We start from the raw sequence: 17,656 nt of genomic DNA, 5'->3' as shown, positions 1-17,656 counted from the left end.
CCATTACGCGACACTAGGGATTCGGACCGCTGAACTGCTGACCTTTCGATCGACAAGCTCAGTGTCTTAGCCACCGAGCCACCGCGTCCCTCATGCAACCTATATACACAGAGAGAAATAAAGAAAGACTTTATTACAAAAATGTACATGTCCAAAGAAGGATCCCAAAACCTGCCTAATCCATTATAGCATGTGGGATGGGCAGATGTCATTGGAGACAGCTGGTCCCACATATTGCACAGTATAATGCCAAGTAGGGCTTTATAGGTGACAACAAGCACTTTGAATTGCCTGCGGGAGTTTATTCAGAGCCATTGCTGCTTACAAAGTAGCGGTGTTAGTCAAAAGGTGTCAATGGCATGAATGACAGGAAGCAAGGCCTACCAATCTAGGAACAGGTGTAATTAGTACAAAACATAAAAGTTATAGAAAGATCTTCCTGGTTACAGCTGCCACCTTTTCATTGAGGAGGATCCCTAAATCTGGCAGGATTTCCATATTGTGCTCTAGGTTTAAGATCTCCAAAAATGGATTTCTCTTGTTTTGGAAGCTAGTAGTGGCCCACAAAATCCACAGGTATTTAATGTTGGTGGGGTTGAGCTAAAAGCTTATACCTTTCCATTTAAATTCTCACAGCCTTCAAACACTAAGACAAGACCTTCACACCTTCACTTGCTTGGCTAGTACCAATTCTACACAATTGTAGAAACAGAATAGATTTGCCACAGGCTTTACTGTCCAGATCCTCCATAGCAGGGGTGTCAAACTCGATTTCACTGACGGCCGCATTAGGGTTGTGTTTGACCTTGGAGGGGGAGCGTCAGAGCATGCTCATGGGTTGTGGCCAGGGGTGTGGCCATGGTGGGCGTGACATTGGACTCATGTCGAGGGCACCTCTGGTAGTCAAGTGCCAAGGCAGAACTTCCCTGAGACCCTTCCTTCCTTCCTTCCTTCCTTCCTTCCTTCCTTCCTTCCTTCCTTCCTTCCTTCCTTCCTTCCTTCCTTCCTTCCTTCCTTCCTTTTCTTTTTCCTTCCCTCTTCATTCTCCTTTCTTCTTCCTTCCCCTCTTTCCTTATTTTTCCTTCCTTGCTCTCTTCCCATCTTTCCTTCCTTTTCTTTATCTTTCCTCTTTCCCTTTCTCCTTTCCTGTCTTTCTTGCATGCTCAAATGCAAAAGGGGAAACATTTCTCCTTTTGTTTTGTTTTTAGTTTGTTTTGATAGCCCTCTGCCAACAGAAATGGAGTTTTGGGGACTTGATTGGAATATTATTTCTCCTTTGATTGCTTTTAGGAAAGTTTTTTTTTATAAAAATTGTCTTGTTTATCTGGTGCTGCTTCCTGCTTATCTTGATGTTAGTCAATAGGTATGTGTCAAAGAAGAATGTTTTAAAGCCCGTTTTCATGTTTGTCTGTTTTTTAACTTTGGTTGCATCCTTTCCTAATTGGATTTACATTGACACTTATCTCAATCTATATGGCTGATTCTTCAATACAATTTAGTTCCATTGTTTAGCTGTGCAGTTTGACCTACTGTTGATAATTAGAATTTATAATTGCCACGCAAGTATAAGTGAAGTTATTTATTATTTATCTTTGGTCAAAAGAAAAAAATGTATATAATAAAATAAAGATTTGAGGGCCTAGTTTGGTCTAGTTATTAAAGCACTAGGCTAAAAACCAGGAGACTGTGAGTTCTAGTCCTGCCTTAGGCATGAAAGCTGGCTAGGTGACTTTAGGCCAGTCACTCTCTCAGCCCAACCCAGCAGACTTTGTTGTGGGGGAAATAGGAAGAGGAAGGAGTACTAGGCACGTTCACCGCCTTGAGTTATTTACAAAAATAAAAAGGTAGGATAAAAATAAAAAATAAAAAGTTTTTTTTTTAAATCTCCCTTAGGGGTTTTATATGCATGATCTTAGGATCTCTTATTTCTTTCAGGAGGGTTTAGTAATACCACAAAAAATACATCCAATGAAGCCTTTTGTTGTGTTTTATTGTGAGCAGTGAATTGCTATGCCAGCATCAATACCCACATTTTAGGACATTATTCCTGGCAGTGTCCAAAAGCAGTTACTGAGAACACTGCTGCTGAGCCACAAGTGCTTTGTTTCCTGGAAGGACTTCTCAGTTTACAAATATTAAGTGTTAATAAGGCAGCTGCAAAAATGTTCCCTAACTAAAAATATAAAATGTACAATGAAGCATGGAAAGAAAAAGCTGGAATTCAAGCTTTTTGCACTTGTGTTCTCATGCATCATAAATCATGGCACTTTCCCAAAGATGGAATGCTGTGGATGTATGTTTGTGGGTAAAGATTATTGTGTGTGTTTATGGAACATTGCAAAACCACAGACTTGCATGCCTGTCTCGCAACTTTATTCCTACTCAAATTTCTTATGCTCAAAAACCATTACATTTTCAATGCAATCCTAGACATATAGATGATGGTTTTTGGTTGTTTGTACTGAGAGCTCTATCACTTGACAAGTGGATCCTTCAGCCAACAGGTTAGTAGGAGATGATGGGAGTTTAGAGGTGGACAAAGGTTGTTGAGAAATTAATGAGGCTTCAGTTTTCTTTTCACCAATTAATCTTGTTGATCTTCTTGACCATTCCTGGAATATTATAGAGCAATGATGGTTAACCCTTTTGCCATTGCGTGCCAGGAAGGGGGGGGGGGTGGGGGAGGTTCGTGCATGGGCATGCCCACACCCATATTTCTATCCACCCTGCCCTGCGTGTGCAACCCCCCCCCCCCGCTCCTGGCACACTCCTGGCACGGTAGGCCCATTTTTCTTTCTTACCTGGCTCCAGATCCTCTCTATGCATCTGGGAAAGGCGAAAACAGCCTTTCTGACTCCCTCGGAGGCCCTAAGGAGGCCTGAAACGACCCATTTCCCAACTCCCGGTAGGACAGGAAGTGACTTTTTTGCTGTCCCCAGCCTCTAGAGGCCTCTCTTGGGGTCTCTGGAGGCTAGGGACAGCAAAAACATCACTTCCTGTCCCATGGGAGTTGGGAAATGTGCCCTTTCAGGCCTCCGGAGGGCCTCTGAGGGAGTGGGAAAGGCTGTTTTCGCCCTTCCCAGGTGCACAGAGAGGATCTGGAGCCAGGTAAGAAAGAAAAATGGGCCTTCCCCCTCCCACCCCCCCCAGGCCCTCTGAAGGCAGGAAACAGCCTGTTTCCCTACTTCTGGTGGGCCCAGAAGCCCGAAAATCATCTGGCTGGCGCCCGCATGCACACAAGAGCTGAGCTGGCATGCCTACTGATATGGCTATGCATGCCACCTGTGGCACGCGTGCCATAGGTTCGCCATCACGGTTATAGAGCATTGAACTGGAATGTGGTATCGAGTCAGTAGACTAATAGTCTGGCTGGTCCAGTGCCTGGTGGGAAAGCTGGTTTTGTTTTATCCTTGAGGGGTCTTGAGGGGTCCTTGCTCTCTGAGCTTGGTTGTTTTCTTGCATACGCTTCATTACCCAAACAAATGTTTGCAAGACATCTGCAAGAAAGCAATCAAGCTCAGAGAACAAGCTACAAATATTTTCCTTTCTTGTTTTACCAGTTGGGATCACTATGTGAGGTAGGTGGCCATGTAAATTCTTTAAATGTAGTATTAGTAGTATTAGTAATTTTTTATTATAGATATCCATATACCCAGAATAGGACAGTTCTGGATGTGTAATAGTCTTGACGAAGTTATGCTCACATATGGTAATGGTATTTTCATGAGGTCCCAAAAGTCTGCTGCCTGCTGATATTTTAGCCATTGTTTTCTAGGAACAGATTCACAAAGTCTCTTTGTATTCTCAACATGCATACTATAAAATGCTGAGATATAAACTTTTAATTAAATAAATTTTATTTTATCCAATATTGAAAATACACGACTCCTCTATGATTCTGGGTGATTTACAGAGAAAGAAAAATGAAAGAAAAACTAAATATATATTCATGTCTATGATCAATGGCAATCCAATAAGTAGGGATTATCTGGTTAATAAAGCCAAAGCAGGTTAGTTTGGGCTGAACTACTCTTGATAGCAATGTCCTTCATTTGATTGGGGGGAAAAATGAATACATCCCATCACTTTTGCTATGGATTTTATAATCTCATAAATAATAGTTCCTCTCTTTTCAAAAATAGTGGAAAAATTCTACAGTTCTGGAATGGTTATATTACAGTATAGACCAACAGATACAGATGTGCAGAGTGAAAAAGTATGTGATGAAGCCCATCTGGGCTTGCAGAAGCTACTGAATCAGAAGGAAGCCTATTCCTTCTACCCAAAACCTGGGCTTGTGAGACTATTTACAAATCAGTGTGCCACGTGAAACAAATTGGATTGACTGAATAAACCATAGTTAACTATGAATAATTGTGGAATGGAAATTCAACCATCAAGCTACTTAATGAAGCCATTAGAAATGATCATTAGGGTGTATGAGGCTGGATGCCATCTTTACATGAATGATATCCAATTCTATTTTTTTGTTTGTTTGTTTCTACCTTCTTCTTCAAGCATGTCAGTTCCATCTTTGGATCAATATGGATCTAAATGAAACATAAAGGACTAAAACATACACGAAACAAGTCTGAGGAATTGGGAGTTAGCAGTAATTCTAACAGCACTGGATGAAGTCAAACTCTCCGTGAAACAACAGATTTGCAGTCTGGAATACTTTATAACCCTGTGCTGTCCTTCAGCGATAAAGTTAAGTGTGGTAGCAAGGGGTGCTTTCTTCCATTTGCACTTGATTTACCAGCTTCATCCCTTCCTGGAGAACATTGACCTGGATCTATGATCCATATACTGGTTAATTTCCAAATCCAAACCAATTATTAGGTGCCTTTGAAAAAAATCCAGAAACTGCATTATATCCAAAATGCAGTGGTTGGGCTTCTGTCTGGCATGTCTCACTGCTCGGTTGTCCTGGCTTCTCACTGTTTTTTTTGAACCAGATTCATAGTGCTTAATACATAAATTATTTTACAGCAGAGTCCTATATCCCATTATGTAAAGAAACAGGAGCTCCATTGTTCTCTATGGAATTATTATGAGTGGTACTAAAAAAGAAAGTCCAGCTAGAAAAATAATTAGAACCAGGGGTTTTTCAGTGGCAACACCAATACATGGAATTTGCTTTTGAGAGGGAACTTATATCAAAAGCAGCATATGCCATCAGAAGCACCATTCTCAGTGGTGAAATTTAGCCGGCTTTATCCGGATCGTGGTAGCTCCGGTGGCAAGAGGCTCCGCCCAGCCACCCGGATCTCATCACATCCCATTTTTGACCTCTGTGCGTGCATGGAGGAGGCGCGTGCACTCACATTTGCAAAACAGTAATGAAGGGAAATGAATACCACCCCTGACCATCCTCCTTTTTTAGTATAAATTATGACATTTCATTATGCACGGAAGAGGTAGAGCTTGTGGCACAATGATGTATGCTGTTTTCATCATTTGGACAATCTGTATTCGTCTAGATGCAGAAGCAAACCCCTAATCCTTGGCTGGCTTTAAGAGAAAGATGAAAAACTGTTTTTATATAAGAGACACATTCTTTCTTAAATCATAAAACTATATCTCTTTGGATTACATATGATGGCTCTTTTGGATATTTAGGTATGTTTCTTGCTGCAATTTAATTTCTATTATTTTATAAGATACTGCTAGTAATGTTAAATGATTATCTTTCATGCTATTTGATATTGTAAACTTCTGTAAGCATAAATCAAACGATTATGTATTTGTTGTCAATAAGCTATAAACCAGGGATGTGATTTAGAGATTAAAAACTCTTTCCCCCCTTTCTTTAACTTCCATTCCCATTAAAATAATAATAATAATATAAGAAAAAGAAATGAGAGTGATGATCATCCTCAGACTGAAACAAATGCAGAGGAAATATAGTTGTGCAAAGTTAAGAATTACTAATTCTGTTGTGTGAGTCACAACTGCGGTGTTCTTTTACAGCAGTCACTCCATCCACTGGCTAATACAATCGGGTTTTTTTTTTAATTGCCTCTCAGGATATTCTTTAGGTTAGGAGCTTGACTGATTTCAGGATCAGAAAAGGTATTGCTAAGATTAGCTGAAATGATCTCACATTTTCTTTGTCTGACATGACTTTCCCACTATGCATTTTTTGTTCCCAAATTAAGGTAAAGATTGTATCTCTTAATATACTAGGAGAGACTAGGCAAGCAAGCCAGGCCTGAATGCAGTGTGAACTGGATGACTAATGGTAAACTGTGGTAAACTACTAACAAAATGGTGGCACTATGGCAATATGGTTTTCCCTGCTTGGGAATTAGAGAGTTTGCTCTGGGATAGGATGTACCCCCTTTGATGGAGCAAGTCCACTGATGGTTCAAATGATTTCTGTAGCTAGGATTGCCTTTTCTCATGTCTGACTTTTTTTCCCCAACTGCAAACTTTCTTCAACCAGAATACCTTGACTAGAGTATGTTAGACCCTGGTTTAAGGTTAGAATATTCCAATGCACGCTATAGAGGGTTGCCCTTAAAATTGATGAGAGGTTACAGTTAGTGCAAAATGACATCACTAAATTGGTGAAGAGGCCATCAACCACAAACACCTCACATTTATTTTGAAAGAAATGCATTGGAGATGGCTATTTGGTCAATGAAAAGGTGGCACGTGTGGCCAGGAAGATCTTTCTATAACTTTATATTTTGTACTAATTACACCCATTCCTAGATTGGCCAACTTCAGCCTTAATGGTTGTTCTCTTGATTTTTAGTGTCTTTCGTATTTCACAGAGGTAAAATGAAATGCTTATTTAGTATGTTGCTCCTAATTATCTTAGTCTTGGGAAAAACTAAGAAAATGTTCCAGCTGCAAGCAATCTCTCTAATCTGATAGAAGGCACAATAGAAGGCATTTACATTGGTACAGTTCATTGTTTTGCTATCAGCTTTCCTTGAGGGGAAATTCTGTAGTACTCTATTTGCAGGAATTATCTGTCCATGCAGAATGGATGAGGGTAAGATGCACTGCCTCTATAGAGTTATTCAGTTATTGCCTTTTTAAAAATGTAGATGTCAGGCAGTTAGATTAATGTTATGTATCCATTTTTCTATCTGTTCGGAACCAAACAATCTCTGAAAGTGCCTAAATGTTGTGCTATTGCTTGTATAACATGTCAACAGTTGATTAAAACAATTTAACCAGATGAGGTTATAGTATTCTGCTCTTTGCATTTGTCAGTATCCAGATAAATTGTAAATTGAACCATGAGAATATGCAATATGCAAGCTGGGCTCCCGCTATAATATGGGATATGGGATATACTATGGTATGGGAGAGCTCTGTAACAGACAAAGCCCTCGATGACGGGCTTTGGAACCCCGAGAGGTGGCATGTCGCAAAGAGGGGGTTGCGGGGTTTTTTAAAATTGTCTATGTCTAACCTTTTAAGGGGTTTGGGGAGTGGGGAGGGGGGTGGTATTGGAATTAGGGGCGTGGGTTTGGGGGATAACCCACCAAGGGGAGGGTCGGGCCCGGCCACGACGCGCGGCGGGGCGGGTGGGGGACCCGGGGGCAATGGAGGGGGTCGAGCTTGTTCGGACTGTGTTTTTACCATCAGTACTGTGAGTGGGAGGGGTAGATATGGCGGGAGCAGGGGGCCATATCATGTTAAGGGAGCACGCACCCGCTGTCTCCAAGCGGTAGGGTGCTCCGGCCCCCAAGGCTCCACCCGTTTGCCAGGTTGCACAGATCCTCACGGCCCGGGCCTTCGTCTGATGTTGTGCAACGCCAGGTCCGTAGTAAATAAAGCCCCCCTCATCTGTGATCTTGTTCAGGAGGGGGGAGCGGACCTGGCGGGTATTACGGAGACCTGGTTGGGCCCGGAGGGAGGGGTCCCTCTGGTAGAAATGTGCCCACCAGGCTTCCGCGCATTCCATCAGCCGAGGTCACAAGGGAGGGGCGGGGGAGTAGCGGTTATTATTAGAGAAGGCCTTAGGCCCAGGGAGACCACTGTACCTCAGACAGCTGGTTGTGAGTCCCTCCTTGTGAAGTGGGGCCATGGGGTTCAGATGGGCTTGCTGATCACGTACCTGGCTCCCTGCCGCGTGGCAGCAACCCTGCCTGAGCTACTCAACGTTATTGCTGCGGTGGCGGTTGATACCCCCAGACTTATGGTCATGGGGGATTTCAACCTGCCGTCCGTGGGCGAGACGTCTGAGGTGGCTCGGGAGTTCATGGCTTCCATGACGGCCATGGATCTGACCCAACTAATTCATGGCCCTACGCACACTGGGGGAAACACACTGGACTTGCTTTTTGTCTCTGGACAGTGGTTGAGTGATCTTGAGATAGGGGATGTAGTCATCGAGCCCTTGTCATGGTCGGATCACTCTCTCCTTCGCCTTGACCTTCGTACCGCGGCACCCCGCTGCAGGGAGGCGGAACCGATAAGATGGTACCGCCCCAGGCGCCTGATGGAACCCGATAGGTTCCAGACGGAGCTTGGGCCAATTCCTGAGGTTCTGGCTCACGCCTCGACTGGAGACCTAGTGGCCGCCTGGGATAGGGCGGCCGCTGGGGCCCTGGATCGAGTCGTGCCTTTGCGGCCTCTGACCCGGCGCGGATCTCGCCTTGCTCCTTGGTTTACCGAGGAGCTGAGGGAGATGAAGCGCCGGAAAAGACGCCTAGAGAGTAGTTGGAGAGCTAGTCTTTCTGAATCGGACCGGACACTGGTTAGATCCCATATTAGGACTTACCTAGTGGCGATAAAAGCAGCAAAATGTACGCATTTTGCTGCTCTTATTGCGTCATCAGATAATTGCCCGGCCGCCCTGTTTAGGGTGACCCGCTCCCTGCTCCACCAGGAAGCGCGGGAGGACCCCTTGGAGGGAAGAGCCGAGGACTTTGTTCAGTATCTGTATGACAAAATCACTCAGATTCGGGAAGGTCTGGACTCTGACTGGGTAGATCCACCGAGAGTGACGGAGGCAGGTCTTGAGACTGTTATCTGGGATGAGTTTGATCCTGTGACCCCAGATGACGTGGACAGGATTCTGGGTAGATTGAACGCGACCACATGTTTGTTGGACCCGTGTCCCTCCTGGTTAGTGCTGGCTTCCCGGGAGGTGACGCGAGGCTGGCTCCAGGGGATTATAAATGCTTCATTGGGTGAGGGTGTCTTCCCCGCCGCCCTTAAGGAGGCGGTGGTGAGGCCCCTCCTCAAGAAGCCTTCCCTGGACCCGGCAATATTGGCTAATTATCGTCCAGTCTCCAACCTTCGTTTTGTGGCGAAGGTTGTTGAGAGTGTGGTTGCGGGACAGCTTCCCCAGTACCTGGATGAAGCGTCGTATCTGGATCCGTTCCAGTCGGGTTTCAGGCCTGGGTACAGCACGGAAACGGCATTGGTCGCGTTGGTTGATGATCTCTGGAGGGCTCGGGACAGGGGCTGCTCCTCTGTCCTGGTCCTGTTAGATCTCTCAGCGGCTTTTGATACCATCGACCATGGTATCATGCTGCACCGGTTGGAAGAGTTGGGGGTGGGAGGCACCGTACTAAGGTGGTTCTCCTCCTTTCTCTCCGACCGGTCGCAGTCTGTGTTGACAGGGGGGCAGAGGTCGACCCCGAGGCCCCTCATATGTGGGGTGCCGCAGGGATCGGTCCTCTCGCCCCTTTTGTTCAACATTTATGTAAAGCCGCTGGGCGAGATCATCCGTGGTTTTGGGGTGGAGTACCATCAGTACGCTGACGACACCCAGCTGTACATCTCCACCCCGGATCACCCCAACGATGCCCTTGAAGTGATGTCCCAGTGCCTGGAGGCCGTACGGATCTGGATGGGGAGGAACAGGCTCAGGCTCAACCCATCCAAGACCGAGTGGCTGTGGTTTCCGACGTCCCGATATAGTCAGCTAATGCCATCGCTGACTATTGGGGGCGAATCATTGGCCCCCACGGATAGGGCTCGCAACTTGGGTGTCCTCCTGGATTCACGGCTGTCGTTAGAAGAGCATGTGACGGCCGTGTCCGGGAGGATTTTTCATCAGGTTCGCCTGATCCGCCAGTTGCGTCCCTATCTAGATCGGGACTCCCTACACACAGTCACCCATGCCCTCGTTACTTCTCGTCTGGATTACTGCAACGCTCTCTACATGGGGCTCCCCTTGAGGTGCACTCGGAGGCTCCAACTGGCGCAGAGTGCGGCCGCGCGGGTGGTGATGGGAGCGACATGGAGTTCCCATGTGACACCTCTCCTGCGCGAGCTGCACTGGCTCCCGGTGGTCTTCCGAGTGCGCTTCAAGGTTCTGGTTATCACCTTTAAAGCGCTCCATGGCTTAGGACCTGGTTATTTACGGGACCGCCTGCTACCACCAATAGCCTCCCACCGGCCAGTACGCTCCCATAGAGAGGGGCTCCTCCGGGTGCCGTCGGCCAAACAATGTCGGCTGTCGGCCCCTAGGGGGAGAGCCTTCTCTGTGGGGGCACCTACGATTTGGAACGAGCTCCCCCCGGAGATACGTAGGATCCCGGATCTGCGCACCTTCCGCCGCGCGCTTAAGACTTTTCTATTTTATCAAGCTGGCCTGGCCTAAATCTTCCCCCTTTTTAAATGTGGAAATTTTAAATTTTTAAATTTTAAATTCGTCTTTTTATAGGGGTATGGGTAAGGCATTTTAAATTGGGGAGCCATTTTAGATTTAATTCTGTTTTAAACGTATTTTAATTGTTTATATTGTATGTTTTTTAACTTTGGCTGTGCACCGCCCCGAGTCCTTCGGGAGAGGGGGCGGTATAAAAATCTAATAAATAAATAAATAAATAAATAAAAAAGCTCTACAGAGAATCATTAAAACTGCCCAGAATATCATCGGACTCCAGCTACCAGCCCTGGACAACATCTTCGAATCTCGCTATTTGAGAAAGTTGCATAACATTCTCAGAGACTCTTCCCATACTGCTTACAATCTTTTTGGATTGTTGTCTTCTGGTAGAAGATACAGAACAATTAAAACTCGGACCACACGTTTTCTGAATAGTTTTTATCCCAGAGCTATAATTGCACTCAACAATGAACTAAAGGGCTACCATCAGTTAGCTTACTTGGTCTGTTGTGTGAATGTTTGAGTGGTTCAGGGGCAGGGAATTTGTGGTGGGTAGGGGTGTGTTTGGGGATTGTTCTGTGTGTTGGACCTGGTCTTTGGGTGTTAAGTGAATTTTGTTGTATGGGTATACAATGACAACTTAAATTGTCATTGTATACCCATACAATAGTATGGGTATACAATGACAATTTAAGTTATTTATTTATTTAGTTAGTTAGTTATTATAATATATTTCTATTCTGCTAATCGAGTCCATCATACAGAGAACCTCTGCTTCAAGTCGAGTATCTATTAACTACACCTATTATGTTTTTAAAAAGAATATAACAGCAGCAAATGCTCTTCCATATGCTCTTCTTTTTTACAATGTTTAAAGAACTGAGCAGCAGAACTGTGAAATAAAACCCACATCCCTAGCATACAGATGAGGCTGAAGTTTTTCAAATCATGAGAGGCCAGATTTTTTAAAGTTTAGAGGCCAGAGTATTTAAAGTTTAAAGCAGGAGCGACCAACTTTTTAGTGGCCATGAACATGCAGAACATGTTTAGTGGGACTGAGTGTTGCATGAGACTGGGTATCTGCAGGACTTAGGGCAGTGATGGCTAACCTTTTTGTTGTCGCGCGCCGAAAGTGTGCATGCGCACCCGCACCCATGATGCAATGCCCCCCACCCCCCTGCGCATGCATGTGTGACCCCCAGTGCTCCCCCTGTGCCCCGTTTTGGGCCTAGTAGGCCTCCCTGCACTTATAACTCATAATGCAATGTGCGCACAACCCCCCTGTGGGACCCCGTGCATGCGCTTGACCCCCCCCCCCACGTTCCCCTTGTCCCCATCCATGTGTGTGTATCTCCAGCAAGCGTCTCCTGCACATGTACGGCAGAGACCCAAAAATCAGCAGGCCAGTGGGAGGTGCGCGCACATGCGCAGTGAACCTGAGCTGAGGTGATGGCTCACATGCCCGCAGACAGGGTTCTGCATGCCACCTGTAGCACGTATGCCATAGGTTCGCCATTATGGACTTAGGGAATGTTATTTATTGTGATGTTCCTATTTTACATTTTACACTAGAGTTTTCCAGAGTTTTTACCTCAAAATGGCAGTAAACTGTGCCATCAGTTTTCGGCAGGCATGTAGTGGGTGCACAAAAGGCATTAGAAAGGAATGTCAAGGGTCACACGTGGCCCTGAAACCGCAGCTTACCCATTCATAGTACAAAGATAGCACTAATCACAAAACTAGATAAGAACTTTACTGATTTCTTCCCCAAAAGAAAAGAACTAGAAGACGAATGTGAAGATTCATATGGCTGCATGATAGCAAATCTACCCATCCAAAGTAAGTAACAAAAAATGGCAGCCAACCTACTTTTGCATATACTACAGTGGCAGTTGACATGTTTAGCCTATATGTATAATGGCAATCATCATTTTTGTGTTATGCCAAGCATGGAAGTCATCACTTCCCCTCCCATTAAACAATTCTGCAGATGTCCAAAAGACATGATGAACTATTTGTCTGATTCTCTGTGGATTCATAGTTTGTTTGAAAAAGATATGTTCAAAACGACTGCATCTGCTAGGCTTCTTTATATGGTAATGATTCTATGTCATTTCTCTCACTTTCTATTGATGAAAATCTAAATCTTTTAACCCTAGCCATAATTCTCCTTTGATTTTCCTCCTTCTTCGCTTCCATTTCAATTCTGATGACATTTTAACTGGATCCCAAATTTTATCCTGGCAAACAAGAAATCGCAAACAGAAGAAAAGAGTTTGATCAATTTTATGAGCTGCCTGCATGAAGCAAGCTATGAAGCTGTGACTCCAATTTTAAAGTAGATTCAGTTTTCTACCAATGAAAGGTGATTCATTGTTTCTATTTTTATTTGGCCTGAATTATTGGGAGATTAGAGGCTCTCATTAGCATAATTGTCACCTTGATAAAAGTATCAAGAATATAGTACACAATAAACTTGTCGGAAACAATCCTTCCACTCTGGATATATTTCCAAACAATTCCTCAGTGTGCGCAAAAACCAGATCTTTGACTATGAAAACCTATTTGTTTACTGGATTTATTATAATACTTTTCAAAGAGTTTCTTTTTTATAGTTATTCTTAAATCAGAGTATTATTGCAATTTTTGCAGCTCAAGCTTTTATAGACCAAAGTGTTTGTGCATTTATTTGAACTTTCTGAATACTAGTTTATTAATACCTGTTAAGCCAAAGAGTCAATAAAGGAGAGTCAAACCATCATAATTAAATCAGAGCTCCAAGTTTGATATCCTTGGGCACATTGTCACCAATTATAGAGAATGCAAATCCTTGTTATTTCTTCTCTACATACCAGCATCCACAATTAGATTCCAGTATTTACAAGTAGTCCTTGGGTTACAATGGCAATAGGAACTGAAATTTACAACTCTAAGTGGTGTGGTTATAAAGACTAACTTCACATGACCACATCTCTTAGCAATGGTAATAGTGGCACTCCCAGTTGCTCTTGTAATCCCAGGGCTGCACAGATTGTTAAGCAGAAAAAAGCCAGAGTCCCAGGCGAGGAGTGTTTGTAACTTAAGGACTACTTATATTGTGAGAAAATTAAGGGCTACATCCTTTTCTCCTCTGGATCCATCTGGTTGACCAAATCCTTTTACTTAAAAAGTGTTTCTTAAAATGCCACTTTTGATAAGGAAGATTTGTAAAATGAGAAATACCATATTTTTCTCACTATAAGACGCTCAGGACTATAAAACGCACCTAGCTTTGGGGGAGGAAAACAAGGTATTCCAGGAGGCCGATCCAACTGCCAGTCAGCTGTTTGTGTTAAATCAGGCTGTGCTGAAACTGATCAGGCTGTTTGCTGTTTGCTGCAAGGAGGCAAATTGCTGGGAGGCAGAGGCTGAAGGTTGGGGGCCAGCAGGTGGGCAGGGCTTTGGCAACATTCACTCTGTAAGACACACAGATATTTCCACCCGCTTGGAGGGGGGGAAGTGCATCTTATAGACTGAAAAATCCGGTACTTATAAAGCATGGGAAAAAATAATCACCAACTTCCATTTTTGAAATTTTGGTTAGAGAAAGAAGTATTAGCAAACTAAAAATCCACTGCAATATCTGAAATTAAATGTCATGAGATTTAAGTTCCCTTGGAAATCTCACAATTCTTAGCCTCAGCAACTTTGAGATGTGTGGACTTCAAATCCCAGAATTTGAAAGCCATCATACTTTCTGGAAGTTGAAATCCACACATCTTAAAGTTGTTGAAATTGAGAAACTCTGCTCTAAATTAAGAAAATCTTTCCTCTGCTGGGGACAAGTGGGGCGGGGGGGGGGGGGAAGTCTCTATGTCTTCTGCTTCAAAATTAATCCTTTCTGCCTCAAATAGTTTCTACTTCTGACTTATTTTTTTGTTCCATCTACAGTACAGAATCCTGGAGATTTGGATTAATATCAACAGATAGCTTTTGAATTCCTATCTGGATTGTGAATTGTTATTCTTTTTAATTCTTTATCTACTAACATAGTGACACAGGGAAAAATGGAAGGCATATAGTTTGAAAGTTATTTTTATCAAAATATTTTTTTAAAAGAAATAGACTTCCCTAAATGGTATTTGTGGTGTTACTGTATCCCCTGAACTACTTTGTACATGTTAATCAAGAAATAAATTCTATTGAGTAGGTGAAGTTTACTTTCAAGCAGACCAAACTGCAGATCCTTAATATTATAATTTTGTACAATTTGTTCTTCATTTCTCATTATAGAAATTATATTTTCAAGGTCTTTGGGGTCCCCTTCAGTGGTGGGTTGCTCCCGTTTCTGTCCGGTTCTTTAGAACTAGTAGTAAAAGCAGTGGGAGGCTCCGCCCACCTGCCCAGACGTCATAATTGACGATATGCGCATGCTCCCGTTGTGAACCAGTAGTAAAGGTAAGTAGAACCCACCCCTGGTCCCCTTCACCTATTTCTGTTAAAGCGGATCATTTAACATAAAGCACTTTTCATTTAGTTAAAGACTTTCTAAACTTAATATCATATTAAATATATTAACAGAGTTGATAAGTAATTTAGGTATTACTATTTTCTGCTAATAGATGTTTTATGCATTTAATTATAAATAAAAAAATGAAGCTCATTGGAATACTTGCCTGCCTTTATTAGTTTAGCTCATGTTGTTGATAGCTGTTTGTATATTTTGAGATAGGTTAGATCTTTACTCAAACAATATGCATTAAAAGTGAAATTTAGTAATTTAATAATATGTTAAACTTGAACCATTGGTGCTTAAGTTTTGTAACCTTATATTTTTAACTGAAACGTAGACTTTGTGTTTCTTTTAAATCTAATTTTCTTTTTGCTGTTACTGATTTATCATCCCAAATACTGCATAGTGCATAATATTATCCGAAAGAAAAAAGATTTCCAACTGCAATGTTCAAAAGCTGTATGCTAAAGGTAAAAATGCATCCATAATACATAGTTAAAAATTGTCTAGATACTATGCTAATCAAATATCTGTTTTCATCCTTTATGTGACAGGAAAAATAAGATTTGTCAGTGCCACATTGAGATGATAGCTATATGAATTATTTTTTTCTGAATGACGCAGGGTCAATAGAGTCAGATCAAAACTGTTTGAAGAGATGACAATGTTTAGAGAGAAAAAGAATCCAACTGGTTTGCCTCCTAGCCACAGAAACACAATAAAAATGATAAAAATATTATCTTTCTTAGACCAGTCACATCAGGGGAGGTAAAGCAATTTAAACTAAGACAATAAGTTAGTAGCTAAGTGTATTAAAGTTTTCAGGAAATAGCCAATGTCTAATAAGAGCTTCTTATGATTTCCGATTATTTACATAATAAATGCATTCAATTGTTATTATTTATATTGTTGTGATGTGTAAGGTTATGCCAAGGCTAAATGTCTATGGAGATTCTCAGTCATTCAGGTCATGGTTGTCCCAAAGGTGCTTTTGGACTTTGTTTTTTCTTGAAGATGTTTCACTTCTCATTCAAGAATGACTTCTTTTTTTATTATTATTATTAATCAAGTTTCTATACTGCCCTACTCCCGAAGGACTCAGGGCGGTGAACAGCCAAGATAAAATACAGATAAACTCAAATATTAAAAATCCCTTAATATTATTAAATATTTTGGCCGAAACACAGATTAAAACACCCAATTTATAAAATCACGAATTAAAAATTTAAAAGAGGAGAGTTCTTGAATGAGAAGTTCAGCTTATTCATAATCATTATGCCAAGGCTGCATATTAATTATGCTATAGGACATAGAGTATATGCTTATTGAATTTATACTTGCTATTTTTAGCAGCTGGTTCTAATCTTTATGCCTAGCAGCATCTGCCCTTTGGAACATCTTATCTTCTAAGGTATGACCTGCCCCCATCCTCCCATCCTTCCACAGCCTGAAGACCTGTCTCTGCTGGTTACCCTGGGGACCAAATTGGGGAGTTCCATGCCGGAGGTGGCTGCTGGATTGCTGGAAGACTCCCCCTCCCCTTCTGCTTGCTCTCTACTCTCCACCTGTCCATCTTTTTGGTTATCACATCAATGTATTCCCGTTGTCTTTCATGGTTTATTTTATTCTATTATTTTACTTCTGGTCTTTTTATACTCTTTTCATGTCTGCTTTTTTATTGTTGAAAGCTGCCTAGAATAGACCCATATCGGGATAGGTGGCAAATAAATTTAGTAAATAATAATATTATCTAAGCAAAGGTTTAATCAGCTGGGGCCACGCATGCCGATACAATGTGGCCCATCCCTCCGCAACTGTAGCATTTCAATGGGCTTCATGAGAGGGTTGGTCTTGGGGCTGGCTGTGCTGCTGTGGCCTCCCATTGGCCGGATGGTCTCTGGTCTGGTTGTCCTCTCTCCTTGGAATCCGGTTGCTTCCGCATGTCATTGGCGCGCAATCCGCAGTCAACTTTTATGGCTACTTGGAACCATTCAGAAAGTCAGTTTGGAATGTCCCGATAGGCACATTTTTTTATAACATATTTCTCTCCAGTTATGTTTTTAATATATTCCCACTCTATTCTGTAAGCTTTTGGTTTGCCAAAGAATGTCATTATACATTTATAGCACCAATGCAAACCAGAATAAAAATGCTGAATTAAAATTTAGCTGAGTAAATAGGTGCTGTTTGAAGAAAAATGCTGGAACTGTCATGGCTGCATAATTATCCCTAAGAGTAGAAGCAACACTTCTACATTTTGGAAACTGATCCTCTTGCAGAGCATTTGTATATGTATATTAGCAGATTTACCAGACATCATGGGCAGAAAAACACATTATTTGACCTTTTTGTGATTGCTGCTTGAATGGAAGGAACAAGATACAATTCAGTCAAAGAAAGATTTTTATTACTTCAGTAAATTTAAAGTAAATTTGGAAAAATACCATTAAGTCCACAGCATAAATTGTATTATCTACATTTTTACCATCAAAAATCCGGGCTAATCTAAGTGTCCATGTTTATTCATAGAGTCTATATAACTGAAATACTATAAATAACTCTCTCTAGTTCAATTT

The sequence above is a fragment of the Pituophis catenifer genome, unplaced genomic scaffold (assembly GCF_029215685.1).
Source record: "Pituophis catenifer annectens isolate HBS135680 unplaced genomic scaffold, rPitCat1.0.hap2 SCAF_1, whole genome shotgun sequence".
Classification (NCBI taxonomy): domain Eukaryota; kingdom Metazoa; phylum Chordata; class Lepidosauria; order Squamata; family Colubridae; genus Pituophis; species Pituophis catenifer.
Note: the sequence above shows the minus strand (reverse complement) of the source record.